The sequence below is a fragment of the Copadichromis virginalis genome, linkage group LG14, assembly GCF_057382275.1.
Source record: "Copadichromis virginalis isolate Kocher_CV1m ecotype Utaka linkage group LG14, C_Virginalis_male_GT1.1, whole genome shotgun sequence".
NCBI lineage: Eukaryota > Metazoa > Chordata > Actinopteri > Cichliformes > Cichlidae > Copadichromis > Copadichromis virginalis.
Genome location: NC_140631.1, coordinates 9762884 through 9780072, shown reverse-complemented (window position 1 = coordinate 9780072; position 17189 = coordinate 9762884). Strand labels below are relative to the sequence as shown.

Genomic DNA, 17189 nt, shown 5'->3' with positions numbered 1-17189 from the left:
AGTTCAGTTATTTTATTTTATTTTTTATTACAATGTGGATACTCTGCAATAGTTTCATTAATGTTATGTCTGACTCCAAAATACTTTAGTTATTTTGTTTGTTTGTTTACAGTGTGGACACTGCGATAATTTAATGTAGTATTTATTTTTCACTTGAAATTAAATTTTTTGTTGTCATTTTTATTAATATTTTTTATTGACAGAATGTGTGTGGTAGACGTATCGGTTTTTGTACTCGGTATCGGCAAGTACTCAGATCCAAGGATCGGTATCGTATCAGTTTGAAAAAATTGGTATCGTTGCATCCCTAATTAATAGCTATTTATTTTAATAAAGACATATCTTTGAAAGAATCCAACATAATTTACTGAAGCACAGAATTTGAGTAAACATAATTAAGTGATTAGATTTTTGTGAAACTCCCCAGCAGAGACTTTGAGAGTGCCAACAAGAACAGGAAGTACTATAGTATACACAGCGATCAGGCATAACAGTGACAGGTGAAGTGAACAGCACTGATTATCTGTCCATCATGGCACCTATTAGTGGGTGGGATATATTAGGAAGCTGAGAAATCTTGGGTCTTGCCATTCATGTTTATGTTACTTTGATTGTACCACCTACCTGAACACTGTCACAGGTCATGCACACCCTTACATGGAAACAATACATCCTGATGGCTGTGGCCTCTTTCAGCAAGGTAATGCACCATGCCACAAAGTAAGATGGTTCAAGAATAGTTTGAGGTTTGAGGTGTTGACCTGTCCTCCAAATTATCCAGATCTCAACTTAATCGAGCGTCTGCAACTTGTAGCCAAACTTTGCCTTAGCTTATACCGTCAGTATTGACACCACTGGTTGACAGTAGTAGGATCAATTTTGCTCTTATAATGATGCCATAGTTACTAATTTATGTAGCAAAGTGGCACTGAGCTATTTCTGGCACAGGTACAAATGAGACTTATTGAAGATGCTTCTGAAGTACCGGTAAGTATCAGGTGACAGTGTCAGTACCTCAAAATCAAAGAGCACAAGCTAATGCTATTATTTTCCTACTGTCAGCTGGGAGCCTGTGATGTGCAGAATATAAAATGCAATATTCTTATAGGTGTCTTGTTTGGGTTTGTTGTTTTTTTTTGCTTTATATATATAACTATACTCTCATTAAGAAAAACAGATTAGTCTATTGTTTCTCTTCTGGTAAGCAACACATTGAAGTGGCATGCAGCCAACTGTGGGATCAGTGTAGGGACATAAAACATTATTAACCTCGTCATCACTCTTGACTGTCACTCTAAAACTACACCCTCCACTAATGTAATTACAGTCAGGTCAAGTCTTCGGATCACACAGTGGTATCCTGACAAGCTTCAGCTCAAAGGCTTCAACAGTGAGAATACTGACCTGACACTGGGATGATGTAGACCTTCTTTAGCTTTATTGAAAGCTGTCTCTGAATTGTTGCCAGAACAACGTGCATTAACATATGAAGAGAAGCACTCACTTAAAAAGATGGAGTAGAGTTGTGGGGGAAAGAAGCAGTTCAAGGAAGGCCAAATACCAGCTGTCTAAAGCCATGTCCCATTTACTGAGTGTAATCGATACATGTGTAGTAGGCATACTGGATGAGCAGCTGAGGAGACAGGTTAGTACATTGCAAGAGGCAGTAGTGCTCAGTTCGGAAACATGCTGACATTTCATCTATAGGTTACTGAATTATCATCAGTGACACTGAGGAAAGTCCTACACACATCAAGTATGTCTGAAATGGATGGGACTCTTTCAGGTAGGCTGTCCTCAACAAGAACTGTGAAGAGGGACTGCCAGCATGTGCATTCTGACAGTTTGCTTACTGTAAGCCCATTGGCATGCATCCTGTCTGTGTTTGGATTCCCATCTGTAGACTTGGGTAGACTTCAGAGAATGTGAAGGATCATCTTCCAACATTTGAGTGTGAAGGATTTCAGAGAAATAGCAAGCTTATTTGGATAAGGCGAGTATGGCTCAGCTCATAGTAGACTCTCTACAATTTAAAGGGTTCACACACACACATGCAGTCTAGCTTAACCCCCTCTGCCACATTTTATGACATTTGAACACAGGCGCAGACTAAATCCAACAATTTCTGTCACTTTCCAGAAGTGACTGTCCGACAAGCCCGTCCATCTCATTGCAGCAATTGACCAGTTGTACTTAAATGTGAAACTACCATGGCTTTCTGTGCCACTTTATTTATGTGGCACTAATTCACAACAACAGTTATCTCGGGGCGCTTTACATTACCGAGAGAAAGCCAGCGACTCCCAGAGCAGACATGTGGACACAATGGGACGTGAAAAAAGTCTTCCTTTTTAACAGAAGGAAACAGAAGCAGGCTTTGGAAGCAGGGCCATCTGCCTCGACTGGTTGGGGTGAGAGGAAAGTGAAGGGAGAAAAGAGGCTTACTAAAGCTTACTTCTTTTATTCTGTCTCTTTGACTTTTCATGTGTACACCAGAGTGTCACACCATGAATAGCTTTGGGGTGAGGAAGTCAGAAAGTACGCACCAGTATGCTCATTTGTACTATTCATTGCATCTCGTCTATGACGGCAGGCTTTTTGCACTTCACATGTGGCACTCTGGAACAGGTTTTAGCCTCTAAATGTGGTTGATGACACATTGTGGCACTTTCTTTCATTCTAAGCATAATGAACGCTTTAAATTGAGCAGAAACAGCAGAATGTCTAGACGAGCAATTAAAATCAAACCAAACCAAAAAAAAACAAACCCCTAAATAAATTAAAAAATAAAATCACTACAATAAATTGGCTGTGCGCCTTTTATATTGGACTGTGTTGCATCTCGTCTATGACGGCAAATGTCTTGCAGGAAGGTGTTGGCCACATCCTTCCTGCAAGACATTTTCCACTAACAAGACTCTACTAGACTCATACTGTGTCTCAAATCACAGACCTCTTTGCACTTACATTTACTCTTCTAGTTGTATAATTTTGACAGATGAACTGTTGAACAGTTGAGTGTTGCATGCTCTACACTTCTCACCCTTAGTGCTTACTGGCTATGTAGAGAACAGGGTGGAACCAACAACCAGTGCTCAGCCAGGAGTAGGAATATACATCGCCATTGCTGGTGACAGTGTGATGCTTAGCAACAGAGATACATTTTAATCTAGTATTACATGTGTTGCTGCGGTGGCTGTTGTTTCGAGGGTTCTTGTGTTAATTCTTTTTCATTACTGTGCAAGGAATTAGTATTCAATGTGAGGTTTGAGGTTGAAAATGGTCACAAAAAGTAACAAGGCCTCACTTTGCCCTGAGAGAGAGTTCACTTTCAAACTTAAGCTAAGTGTACGGTAGTGTACAGCTACTGTCATAAGTTTATATATACTCACTGTGGACATGAATGTCATGGTAATTTGGGGATTTTAAGGATTTCCTTGAACCGTTTGTTTTCTAGAGTGGAGCACAGCATACATCTTTAATGACTTAAAAGAGGAGGAAGAAGAAGAATTTAGTGCAATAGTTTAAATTAATTTAGGTTTTTGTCTAATCCACACAGGCTCAAATATATACAAACCCTCATTTAAATCTTTGAAGTGGTGCTGAATGTTCTTTTCACTTGACAAGGTCAAGGCCCATGAACTTCTCATTAGTGATTTTGATTGTTGGGTAGTTTCTTCTTTGCAGCATCAAAAATTATATGTTTGATAGCACTTATTGGACTTACCAATACTCAGAACAAAGGAAAAGCCCAATGAACTGAATGAGGATCTAAGAAAGAGAATTTTTTATTTATTTGGGAAGGTCTAGTGGAGCCATTTATAAACAACTGCATATTACAAGATCAGTTAAAACAGTTATATGTACAAGTAATATGGATGTGCCACCACTGTGCTGAGGCCTGGAAGAAGATTCGAACACTCAATCTCTGACGAATTAAAGATGTTGAAGTACAAGCCTGGAATGGCCTTCCTTAAGGCGCTGAACTCAACTCAATTGATAATTTGTGGACTATGCTTAAAAGCTAGGTCTGTGGCACAAAACCAGCCAATTTAAATGAACTCTACCAATTGTGCCAAACAGAGCGGTCAAATACCAGCCACAAATGTCGAAGCTTGTTGATGACTACATGTACTAAAGGTGTCTTGCGGAAGTGCAATATTAGTGGGGGTGTATGTCTGCTTTTAGCCATGGGTGGATTCGAGAAAATCCCAAATAAATTCAAATTAAACCAATTTTTCAGTGAAACGATTTAAAGACCAAAATTACCATTACGTTCATGTCCATCATAAAAAGACTTGCTTGACTTAAGTGTGCTAAAAAGACTCCAGTAAAAGTTGAAGTATTGAAGTATTCACCTTCTTCTCTTTTCATGAAACATTTGAATAACACAAATTTAGTATATTTTAGTTTGTTTTGCAGGTTGTCGATAATACATCAATTTTGAAAACACATTATATATACAAATCCAATATGTAATTAAAATTATGACATAAACTATAAAGTTTAAATCTGCAGAATATCAAGCGTCACTGAGCAGTCCCTACCTTGAAATCCGACCTTAATTCTTCCACTGGTCTTCTGTTTGTCTTCCTCCATCTCTGAGTGAAATGATCTCACACTCTTCTCTCCCTGTGAAATGCAGCAGCAACACACTGTTCAACAAACTACACATAAACAGTTTGTGATGTTTGTCCAATAGAAACATTGAATTTGAAATTACCCGCCACTTAAATAAACGTCCTTCCCTTCATTCTTCCTCCTCTTCTGTAGAGCTGGAAACAATGGGAAGAGATACTTCAGCTAGATGCTGAAGTATCGCAAACACACCTGACGGTCACCTGCACTCCTTTATTTCCTACGGAGCCCCGCAAAGGACATGGGAGAAAAAAAAATTACAATGAACTTTTGCGAGATCTCGCAAAACTAACTCGGGATCTCGGAAAAGTTGAATTCCAACAATGGCGGCAGCTACTTAGTTGTAATATTACTCTTTCTGGGTCACAAAATAAACTTTTAACATATTTTGAGGCGTGAATGTAGTTGTGTAAACGTCAAATATGTACTCGGTTTACAAGACATCACATATTTGCAAAAGTGCTGCGACGTTTTCGGAGATCTGACACCCACCATGTCGAAGCTAACGGGAGGTCGAGACCTACTACAGCCGGGAGGCTGTGCTCTCCCGGCACATCATGCCTCGACTTCCCGGTCGGCTTTGAGCTGGCGGCCTCCGAAGAATGCAGCTAAAAGTTTTGCGAGCTCTCGCAAAAGTCCGTCTTAATTTTTTTTTCTCCCATGTCCCTTGCGGGGCTCCGTAATTTCCTAAGTATAAATGCTGTAGATAATAAATTTAAGCTAAAAGTAACGAACCTATTTTGAAAATGTAAGCAGTACAAAGTACAGATATTTGTTTAAAAATGTAAGGAGTAATAGTAAAAAGAAAAATGAGTACTCAAGTAAAGTACAGTAACAAAGTATTTATAGTTCATTACTTCCCACCTCTGATGACGAATGTATGCAAACTTCTGACCACATTTGTATACAGTTTATTGCATGCAAGTATAAAGGCTGAAGCTTTCAAATTTCTGCTTAAGTTACTTCTCCGTGTCACCGTGCGAATCCATGCTGCAGCCTTTAGCGGACTCATTTACAGGGGAGGCCACCTCTTGAAAAGTAATCATCAAGTGCCTGAGCATTTTATCTTGTGCATTTAATCACACACTTGGGCTTTACAGGTGCAATCCTCCTCTACCCCTCAGCTATCCCCAAATAAAAAAAAGAAAAAAAAGAAAAGCTCATTTTAAAGGAGCGTCTAGTGGCTCATCAGAGGTGATACCCTGTCTTCACTTCAATCTAGGCCTGTAAACACATGAGTAATGAATCACTTCCCAGCCATACCCAAGTGGACAACAATTTGTGTCCATCTCTGTCTGGTAACTCCATCTCTTCCACTGCGTGAGACCTACAGGGATTACCGAAAAGAGAACGACTCAAAGTTTAAAAGCTGCTGTGTGCATTGCTGTCAGTGAGGATGAGAGCCATCTTAACACCACGTGTGTGTCAGCCTTGCAACATAACCCTGCCCATCAGCATTATTGTAGTCTATTAGGGTAGCTGCTTAGTTGACAGCTGAACGATTGTGCTTTACTTGTGCTGTTGCCCGGTCGTGTCGTTTTCATGCTCCGAGCTCTTCCCTGTCATTTTCCCCTTGTCTGATCCTTTTTGTGATACTGATGCTTACATACAGTGCGCGGAATATGGGAAAGACCTACTGTAGTACACACCTTCATTGGAGCTGTCAAACCTCATTGCAATGACAAGCCGGTGGGAAGCGTAAGAAGCTGCGCCAAAAAAAGAAAAAAATAATAATAAGGAGCTAAAATGTTGAAGTGAAATGAAAGGCTTGGGCGTTTATCATCATCCACTTGACACACAGGAAAGGCGACAAGCTGTAGGGATAAAAGAGACATGGAAAGTGATAAATGTGGCTGGAGTGTAAACTTTAATGGCCCAACCTTGGATGGGAACAATTTGCCAATATTTAATTAACTGTAATGTGATCAATCAGAGTGTTAAAAGATGAGGCTGTTCCAGTGGGGCACTCTGCCAGCTGCACTCATCCTAGAGCTCATTTAGTCTTGAGAAAGCTCCAGCAAAATGCAGCAATCAACAAAAGCCCCTCTGGATTCTGTCTGGAGGATCCTATTGTCACTGCACCGACAACAGCAGCATGTGTTCCCTGTAAATCAACAGAGAGGCTCTGCTATTCACTCCAGTTTGAGGTCTGCGGCGCTTGGGTTTCTTTTTTTTGCGATAGGTTACTTGCGATAAAGTGTTCACTGATGATCATTGTTTTTCTGGGGGAACTTAGACTAGGCCACATGTTATACTCTGTTATAGAATTCGTTTCATTCATTTTCATTTGCTTTACTTCACTTGGTTTAAAGGTGTAGTTGATGTCTGGGCTCCTGTGTTTTCATTCCCCAGAAGATTACACCAAGCTTAGTGCAGCAGGGATTGGAGAGATACAATAATGAAATCTCCAGGGGAGCTGGTTCCCATAGGTGAACGCTGGGAGGGAGGAGGAAATGAAATGCTATAAGAACAGATATACGAACAGCAGATCAGCATGCTTGCCTAAATGCATTTATACTCTGAATGATCTGCTACATGAGCCAAATTCTGATTTATTTAGGTTTGAAAATGAAAGGTAGTTAGTCGCAAAGAAACATATTTCAGAGTCTTAGTGAAATCAAACTAGCACAAAAAGAGATCATAATTAAGAGACTCTTTATTCTCCATTAAACATAATACAGTGAAAAGTAAAGGTCATTCTATGATTACAACCAAACCAGACTTAAGATCTCATATCTGTAGTCTGCAATAGACCGTTTAACTAAACATTTCAAAGCTTTCTTCTTTCTTTTTTCCAGATAATACCATCACCTGTGTTCTGATAAACATATTATTCATTCATGGTGTCAGGAGCTTTAATTTCTCTAACGTTCCAAGGTTGCCCCATGCTTGTGTGCTCATCTAATTTTAAGAGTTTCCTTATCACCTCCAGTTCCGCAATATTTATCAAATAAATAAGTGATTAAACAAATGAAAATCTGAAACCTGGCTAATATCGCTCTGGACCAGTGACAGCGATGCTCACTGTGCTGTCTGTCAGAGATATATTCCATCTATATAACGGCATCTAAAACTGTCAATGAAGATAGACAACAGCCAGGCTAAGTGAAAATGAAGTGCAAATTGATGGCATATATTATCCCTACCTCAATTTTCTACTCGACCTTTACAACTCACCACCAAAAAGGAAAAGGAAAAAAGAAGGTCTTTGTGCATTCTTACTGGTTGAGTCTCTAATCTCTTGCAGAAAACTAGGAAGATGGTGAGGGTAGGATGCTGTGACCGAAAATATATGAATTGGCTAATAAAAGTGTGGCCGATTAAATTAAGACAGTAACTGGATTCCTGCATGAGCACTAAAATAAAGCTGGGTAGAATGAAATAGTCTAGTCAAGATTTAGTTACATCGCTGCTCTTTCCCCCCCTCCTTTTAGAGCTGGAAGCTGGAGCGGGGTTACAGTGACAGGCAGAATTGGAAACTGGGAACACGGCAGTTGGAAAATGGATTGAGACACACGAATTTGTTCACCGCTGAGCAGCCAGGCAGCCAAATAGCATTTTGTTTAGGCTTCATCCTTCAAATCAAGTTCAGTGACTGAACGCAGCGAAGGCAGAACTTGCAAACAAAAGCCATATGGCCTCCATTATTCTCTCTTTAAAATTTCTCTCTTGTGCAATCGCAGCGAGAATCTTCTGTAATCGTTTTCTTGGATTGACAAATTTAAAACGCTATTAAGTCATTATTAGTTTGAGCCTAACCTTGTCTTTTCAAGATAACCTTTCTTTTTCTCTGTCATTAAAAATAAGTTAAATAAATGATTGTTCCCATATAGAAAGTGCTTTGTGCACTGTTCAACTGTCTCTCAGTTCTACAGGAAGTTTGATCTTCTTTTTAGTTTTACAGCTATAGTTGAATTCACACCGGATTCCTTCAGTAACTGTATTATTACCATGGCAGCACTTTATGCTGTGGACCAGGGCACTTTTACTTCAGCTCACGCAAAGGTCTGACTATCACTCATTCCACCTTAATGATCCATTAACTTGTAACACACACTGAGCACACACACACACGCGTTACACCAACACCACCACTATAAGCGATTCATCAGCGCTGATTTATTGAGAGTATGTGTTAATTACAGTGAGCTAATCGATACCTTTCACTAAGCGATGGCTCCAAAGCAGGTACCTTTGCATCTTCGTATGTGACCAAGTGCACATCTCGGTGTATGTGTGTGTGAAATCCCCTGAGGTATAAGTACTTTCCATGATGCACTTTTTTGCACTTTCGATGATGGATGGTTGAGTGTTTTAGCCATCAGCAGTGTTTTACTGGCTGTGAGCGCTCATTCTGCTGAGCTGACCCTATGACAGGCAGCCTGGAGCTGAGCCAGCATCTGGACAGCTGGACTGATGGTAGTTAGAGCAGTCGAGAAAGTGCCTTGAGTATGAAATTAGCTCTGCTAGCTAAAACAAACTATTTAGTGTAGAATTTAAAGTATGGCCGCCTTTGTTAACTATGAATATATAAGACTTTGTGAATATACTCTCATACAATTTGAGAATGTAATCAAATTGTTTATCAGAGGGAAAGTGGGATTTTTAGGACAAACAAGCCTAACGTTAGCTGGCATCATGTTAGCTAATAGCTAATAACCAACAGCCATCTATAGACAGGAAGGTAACATGTCTAAACTGCTGAAGATTAGTAATTGTTTTAATATTTGGAATAAGAAGTATTTATATGCCTTTGTGTGCTAGAGCCCCGAGACAAAGTATGAATTAAAATTTGCCTCCACAGCACACCAGTGCCTGTGGTTGCTTTGGTGTACTATGTATGCACCTGGTTCGTAGCTGCATACATAATGCAACATTTGGCATCTATGTATATTTAATAGATTAATTCTAAAAATGATAAATTTGTTGAAAGACAAATATATTTGAGTACAGTATCCCTTTTTTCCTATCAAATAACCTCAAAAAACAGCTGATTGTACCTTTAAATCTTCTTTCCCAGTTCATATTGCAAATGGTTTCATATTCATATTGCTATAAAGTAAAGAATGTCACTGACATTTTGTTGTAGCTGTTGGACCCTTCCTGCTCAAAGTTCTGAAATCAAGCATCTGCTATTGTTGTAATCTGCTAGTGTTCAAAATTTCACTGAACCATTGTAGCAAGGAGGAGCATTGAGACAAACGATGGTCTGAGTCGATCACAGCTTCATTGCTAACACTTTTAACATTACAGACTAACAATGTCTAGGCACTCCATTACAGATATACACCTCGGGCTTTTATTGAAGGGCAGAAAGCAAAGAGGCAACTTAAAGACCTGGTAGTTTGACTTCTTCAAGTGATTGAGATAACATGGCTAAATTGTTTGCTTGTCAACAGTGCAGCTATGACCAACTCTGTTTGTTGCCACCCCAGGTTAATTTAGGTCTAACCGGGTACTTCAGTGAATTTAGTGTTCTCCACAAATAATGGCTGAAACTATAAAAACATGTATTTATCCAGGAATACATTGCTGAAATGAGTGCTCTTTACAGGAATAAGCACCACACAGTTAAAAGGATGAGCAGCTCCACCTTGAGTCATTTGCAAGTGGAAGGCCTTGTTCAACAGCAATAGTGAGTGCAATGAGGGAAAGGCAATCGCTGCTCTTGTCTTGGACAATATGTATAAAACCATGTCAAGCTGATGGTCTTGGGCCACAGAAATAAAAACACAGCAAGGAGAAACATTTGTATAGCATGGCACATGTGAAAAGAATCACAATTTTCAAGAACATTCGCGCCTGTCGTGTTGCAAATGAGTAATCAAAGCGCTGCTGGCTATCATGATGAGACAATAATTAGTCCAACCCTGATAAACCAAAACATTTTTTTAAAAAAAACATACTTTCTACAACTGTGTTAAACTTTGTCAAGATTTCAATGACCAAAGTTTAAAAGACATCAAAATGTGCACCGCTAACTCAGTTTCCCCAAAATCGCATAATGGTGTTTGTCATCCTAGAGGAAACCCTTTTGTTGATCATTGCGCATTATGCCCTCTAAAATACAAAGGGTTTTTTTTTGTATGAGTTTATTCTTATTTGGGATGATTGAAATAGACATGCTTAAACGCTGTGGCTTTTACAAAGATTGGGAAACCACCAACTGTGCACCATAGCTGTCATGGATGGAGGAGCATGTGTATGCGCCGGGGAGAGGATAAAAACAATAAAGCAAAGAAGAATGGAGGGTCGCCTGGGGAGTTGTGCTAAAGCACTAATAACGCTGTTAGGAATTTTGGTAATTTTCTGGATGAAAAGCATCATTTAGCTGCAGACAAATTTGCGTAAGGCTCCATAGTAATTAGAATCTGGGGATATGATTATAGAAGGGCGTCAGCATGAGCAATGACAGGCTTTGAATCCAGCAAGTCTAGATGAAAGAAGGAAAAGAACCGCAATAATAACAACAACAAAAGGGAAATTAATGTAAACACATTAGCAGAGTATTATACTAAGAGTCCATGCTTATTGAGAATTTTTAATTATCATTCAAAGAGCTGGGACTGTTATTGCTAAATGCTGTTTCACTTGTCATTTTATTACGTGCCTATCTGTGATCAATCACGCCTCAAAGTCGAGAGCAGATTTGGAAGTCTGAAGTTAAAGTTTGATGTGAGAGGGGAAACATAAAGCTCCGTGACTTTCCAGTTAAAACAGTATCAAAAGAAAAAAATCAAGTATCAAAAGACATATTTCTTGACCATCCATGTGTTGAATTGTGCGATCACACTACAAATAAAACAACTTTTTTTTGTACTGGAGCCTAAACCATAGGAAGAGAAAAGAGTGCTGAGCAGGAACTCCAAATCAGGTTTTGAAGCAGTGAGATTGTCAGGTTTTTTCTTTGTTTTGTGTGTGTGTGTTGGGGAAATATTCACCTAAATGTGTATGTTTGTGCTGTATCAGTTTACAGAGATCTGTGTAAAAGTAAAGAGCTGTATGGTGAGATTATGGTGCCTGTCAAAACAGTCCGTTGGCAGTGGAATACAAATTTCTCCTCTCCGTAGTGGACTGCCAGTCACAAATCTTTCAAAGGCAGCATTTAGTGACGTATTTGTTATTCACTAAGCTTCATGTCTAAAGGTCGTCTAGCTCAGTGCTCCTTGCTGTAGAAATCAAATTCTAGCTTGATCTACAGCCTGCTGAATGCCCGCACAAAGGCTTTTATTTTCCTTCATTTTGTGCCTTTGACTAAGTCTCATAATATTTTGGGAATGATTGACAATGAAAAGCAGATTAGACGTAGATGAAAGAGAAAACACTGTGCTTTCAGACAACAGAAGGATTATTGCGATTGTGTGAGATATGAAGATGAACCCTTGAACCCTTTCCATAAAGCCTCTTTAACTCTCCTTACCTCACTACACTTCAACTTTGCTCTCCACCTTCCCACCCCCACCTTGTTGCATTGAACCTGTCTTTATGGGGAATATGACATAACGGGCTGACGGGGCCTGTCCCGTTTCAAAGACTTCTGCAAATGCAGCAGCTGCTTTGGCAAAAAGGCTTCAAGGACACTTTCTTTAAAGGCAAAACACATCAAAAGAAAAAATAACGGCATATTTACTTGGTGTTTTTGTTCAGGCGTTAATCATCACCTGTAAACACAGAAGCCAGGCTTCTGTGTTTACAGGGTCAAACTGCATTTAATCCTAAAGGGCAGCAACTGAATGCACTGAATTGGATGTAGTGTGCAAAACACGCATCTACTGTAACCTCTCAGTGCATGTGAATGCCACACTAAAAATGATATGGCCATCGTTACATAGCATCTATACTACATGTGTTGGAATCAGCTTACTTCTAGCCCATTTTAAGTCTACAGAAAATTGTTTCCATGCATTGAGAGATTGCGAAAGACTGTAGTTGCTAGTCAAGCATTTGGTGGTATGTTTGACACTTTATATAATATTATGCACACACACACCCAGTCAGTTAGTGTGAACACAGTGTCTACTTACTATTAAACAACTACTGCAAGAAGGTAGGAATAGTATAAGCACTGAAAGGCATAAGAGCTCGATTTTTAAAGTTGGGATGTTTGTTGCAAAGAATCAAATGAACCAAGTCTTTATCATCCAATAGATAAGATCAAGTAATTGCTTTTAAGTGTAGTATGGGTTGCACTCTGTTACGACACTGGTTGTTAATTGCTGGTTTAATGAGCAGTGCAACCATGTCTGACTGCGTGGTCAATGTTATGCTAATCTGTGTGTTTCTGTGCAAGTACTGTGGTTAGTGTAGTTCACATTCAAGTTGTGTCAGACGAGCCAAAAGCTGATTTTCACAGATATGGAGATGTTTGCTGTTGAATTTAAAATAATGTGTCTCATTTGGCATTCTCCTTCCATTAATTTAATTTTACTGATGAAATCCTCAACCGTTGTACGTGTGTTGTGTTGTGCGCAAACCGTGCAACAATCAAATATGAATTGTTTTTGCATGAGACGTCTGATAAGTGCGGGGGGTGGAGGGGTTGCTGGCAAATGGCAGTGATGATACGGGCTGTCATTATGAGGGATGAATTGGGATCTGTATTGTAGGCTGTCTGTGCAGCATGCATTCAAAATGCCACATGTACTGATGTCATTATAAACAATATAGACTAATTAACACATACTTCCCATGACTTGTGATAGATTAATCAAAATGGGAGCACTTAAAACATCGTTGCATCCATATGCTACTGTTGATTACAACCCTCATCACTTCATCACTATACATAGTACCAACATTGTAAAAATGAGTGCAGCCATTTCTCACTCATGTTACATATTTAACCATCTGCAGAATTCAGTACTTCATATTTTTATTTTTATTTTTTCCATTTTAAATATAGTGGGGCGCACAGTTGGGGGAAGGCATAGTAACTGTTGTTTCCATATAGAAGGTCTTGAATCATCAAGCACCGTCTTATGTTAAAGACCTCATAGCGCCGTATCACCCCAATAATTCAATTTCAATTCAATTTGATTTCTATAGCGCCAAATTACAACAACAACAGTCGCCTCAGATTGGTTTACTTGTGGTCTCTCTCTGCTTTCTTCTCTTTCCTCTCACACCAAACCGGTCACAGCAGACAGCTGCCCTTCGCTAAGCCTGGTCCTGCCACAGGCTTCTTCCTGTTAAAAGGGAGTTTGTCCTTCCCACTGTCGCTAAAGTGCTTGCTCACAGGGGGTTGATTGTTAGGGTTAATTTCTAATATTTTAGCGTCTTATCTTACTTGAATCACTGGCTTCTTCTAGAACAGTCTTTTTAATAGCGACATAACTTCTGTACGATGTAAGACGGTAGCTCTGGCCTGTTTTCCATGAATTCATGAAGTTTCTTGAAGACGTTTCACCTCTCATCCATGAAGCTTCTTCAGTTCGCCGTATGCTTCTGCTGCAAGTTTTTGAAGAGTGGCATGTCAGGTTCACTGACCAGGCCAGCTACTTCGACTATGGTATTTGTTGTGCTTTATTTCTGTTGCATCAAACTTGTAGATTTGCATTCTGTAAATGTTTTGCGAGCGTCACAGACTCTGTGACACAGACTGTGTCATATTACTTATGCTCTTATTTACAATTTTGTTTAGAAATTTAGAAAAATAATGTAGGATTAAGATGCTGTTTTTTAACTAGAACCTCTAGAACTGAAGTTTCTGCTTTTTTTTTTCTAAGTGATTATAATATTTGAATTTTTGTGGCCATTCAATGCATATATTTTCCCTGACTACAGACGTCACTGTAGCTTGCAGACTAAACACCAAAAGTAATTTATCATTATCAGTCCTGCTAATTTCCTAAACTTCATGAAAAACAGTCTATCTTTGTAGCCACTTGTGGTATTTTGTGCTTGCTCTGTGATTGTGATTGTTGTCAGCTCAGCCAAGAAATTCTTTTTTTCCCTCTTTTACCCCCGGCCTTTCATTTACACTGACTGCATGAACAATAAAGCCCAAATGAAATGCCTCACCTGAGTAATGGCTTAAGGTTTTCACAAAAGCACAGCTCGATAAGTTTTAGCGCAAAGCTGAGTTATAGAAATACGTTGAGACTGTGATGTATAACAAGCATATTGTATGCGCGCTTTGTCTGTGAATGCAGTCATTTTGTTACCCATTCACTGCATTTGAATGCTTTTTTTGTTATATTTAGCTGGAATCACTCAGTGTCTCCAACCATAATGTCAGTAGATGCTTTAATTTTACTTCCTAAAGTTGGAATTCAGGATAGAAGTGGATTGTGGAATTCTCTGCTGTACACAATTACATTACATTAAACCCAGGTAGACAGAGAGCCGGAATTTCTCTGTTAAGACACGTGTTGTGTGTGTGTTCACAAATGTACAGTATGAATGAGAGTGTGTGAGACAGAGATAAATAGAGAAGAGCGGAGGTGTCAAAGATAGAGACGGGGATAGAGATAGCTGTGGAAATCCTGAAGCCCTCTCATCTTTCTTAATGATACATTTGTGATGAGACGTTTGCAATGATGACATCTCTCATTGTAATTTGAAGTGCCTGCGCCCGTATCAGAGTCGTACAAGACAGGATGTGAAATTGGGGTCTCAGAACGGGATATTTTATTAGCTGCTGGATATTTCCAGGGTGGTTAAGATAGGGTATTTGATTTGCACCGCTCCTTTCATTTACTCTGTTTGATTTGCGATAAGTGACTGTTCCTGGGGAAGAAATCGGTAGTAATTTCACAGTTTGTGCTCACTTTCTCTCTTTTTTCTCTTTGTGCCCCCCCCCCGCTCAACCCTCTCACCCTTATGGACTCCCCTCACACACCTCTCTGAGACTCCCACATGCAGCCTCAAGCCACGATGGTGATGAACAATGCAAATGAATTGATTCCAGTATAAATGAACTCATGATAGCAATCCCATGCTAAGTGGCTGCTGCTTAATTTCATATTGATAAATGAACTGCCGCAGCCAGTGCTCAGAACAATGGTTTCTAATTAGAGCGACACTAATTGCAGACACATTGATTGGCTTATGAGGATCCAGTTGGATCAGTTAAAGAGCTGTTCCTGAAGAAAACACTTCAGAGTTTGTTGCTAGAGACTCTAAACCTCCAGGAGCACCATTTCAGAAAACTCCTTAAAAGCACATAAATTTATCTCTATTAGTCTGCAAAATATGTCACGGGAACAGCAAAAATGTGTTTTGAAGCAGCAGAAAAGGGACAAATACACTGTGTTACATAAATATAAAATAGTTTTACACAGCATACATGTTTAGTAGCTTTTACAACACAACTCTTTTAACCTTTAGGGACATGAAGGCATTTTGACAGCTTGGAAATAAGAAATAAAGTATACACTCGTACCCTAGCCCTTTCTGTGTGGTCTTTAAATCATAAAAATGTACAATAACAGCAATATACTGACAGCAGGCGTGCCAATATGTTACTGTTGTTTTACGGTCCTTTTTATTGGTATACTTTTCTAGTAAGTGTTAGTGTTAGCATCAGTCTTATTACGTTGCCATAATGATACCAGTCTCTGAATTTCAGTGCATTGCTGTATTTCCTTAAACTATTTCCTCAACTGGCAGGCAGTTTGCTGCTAATTTTCCTACAGTTTGCTTGTTGTAAACTAAAGATTCATGTCAGTGTCATGTTGGCTAAATATTAACCTACAGAGGACACCTTTAGGTTGAGCAGACAGGAGACAAAGTTAAAGAGGAACGGTTGTGAAGGTTTGACATGTACAGAGGAGGCTCCAGTGGACAAAGGATGTTGAATATGGCCAAGTAAGAGGGAAGTAGGAAGATCCCAGAGAAGCTTTATGGTGAATTAGGAAGGGTAGGCCTTTGGGGTGACAGAAGAGGATCCTGGGAATAAGGTGAAATGGAGGCAGATTTTGTGGTAACCACTTAAGGGAGCAACCGAAAGACTATGTTAGAAACCTCTGATGTGGATCTAAAGTTCAGAGTTTATCTGGCCTCTAAGGCTCATCTTGGATTTAGTTCAGAGCAATGACTTTCCTGGTGCTACAACAAACACAAAGTTCCTGGACAAAAATAAATAAATAAATAAATCAGGGCTGTGTCTGAAGTCATTCGGTTAAACTCTAAACATATTGTTTACCTTCTGCTATCTTACTGAAGTGTCGGGAGTCTGAGTATGTACTGCTGTGTAGCATGTTAAACACTTCTTTTTGCCGAAATTCCCACAGCACAATCTAAAATTTAAAATGTGCAAATTGGAAATGCACATTAAAAGTACTAACATTTATGGATTTATCACTTATTTTTTTCATATGGGTATGAATTTATGAATATCTAGTTCCAGTTATGATTGAACTAGGAATGTTGCAGTGGGATCCATAATCTGTGCAATGAATATTTATACTGAATTACATAGTGCACCTGTTATACAGCAGGTATGAGCAAGCAGGAACCAACCAGTGAATGGCTTTTGATACTTCAGAAGACTTTTATTTTATCATTGTTGCTTTTTTGATTAATTTGACAAGGACATGCATAAAGCAACT

General features: G+C 39.2%; 1 protein-coding gene across 1 annotated transcript in view; it reads left to right on the top strand.

The window, feature by feature from the left end:
- LOC146693387 (calsyntenin-2-like) overlaps positions 1-17189 on the top strand; it is a 333610-nt gene that overhangs the window by 129777 nt on the left and 186644 nt on the right. The window lies entirely within an intron of this gene.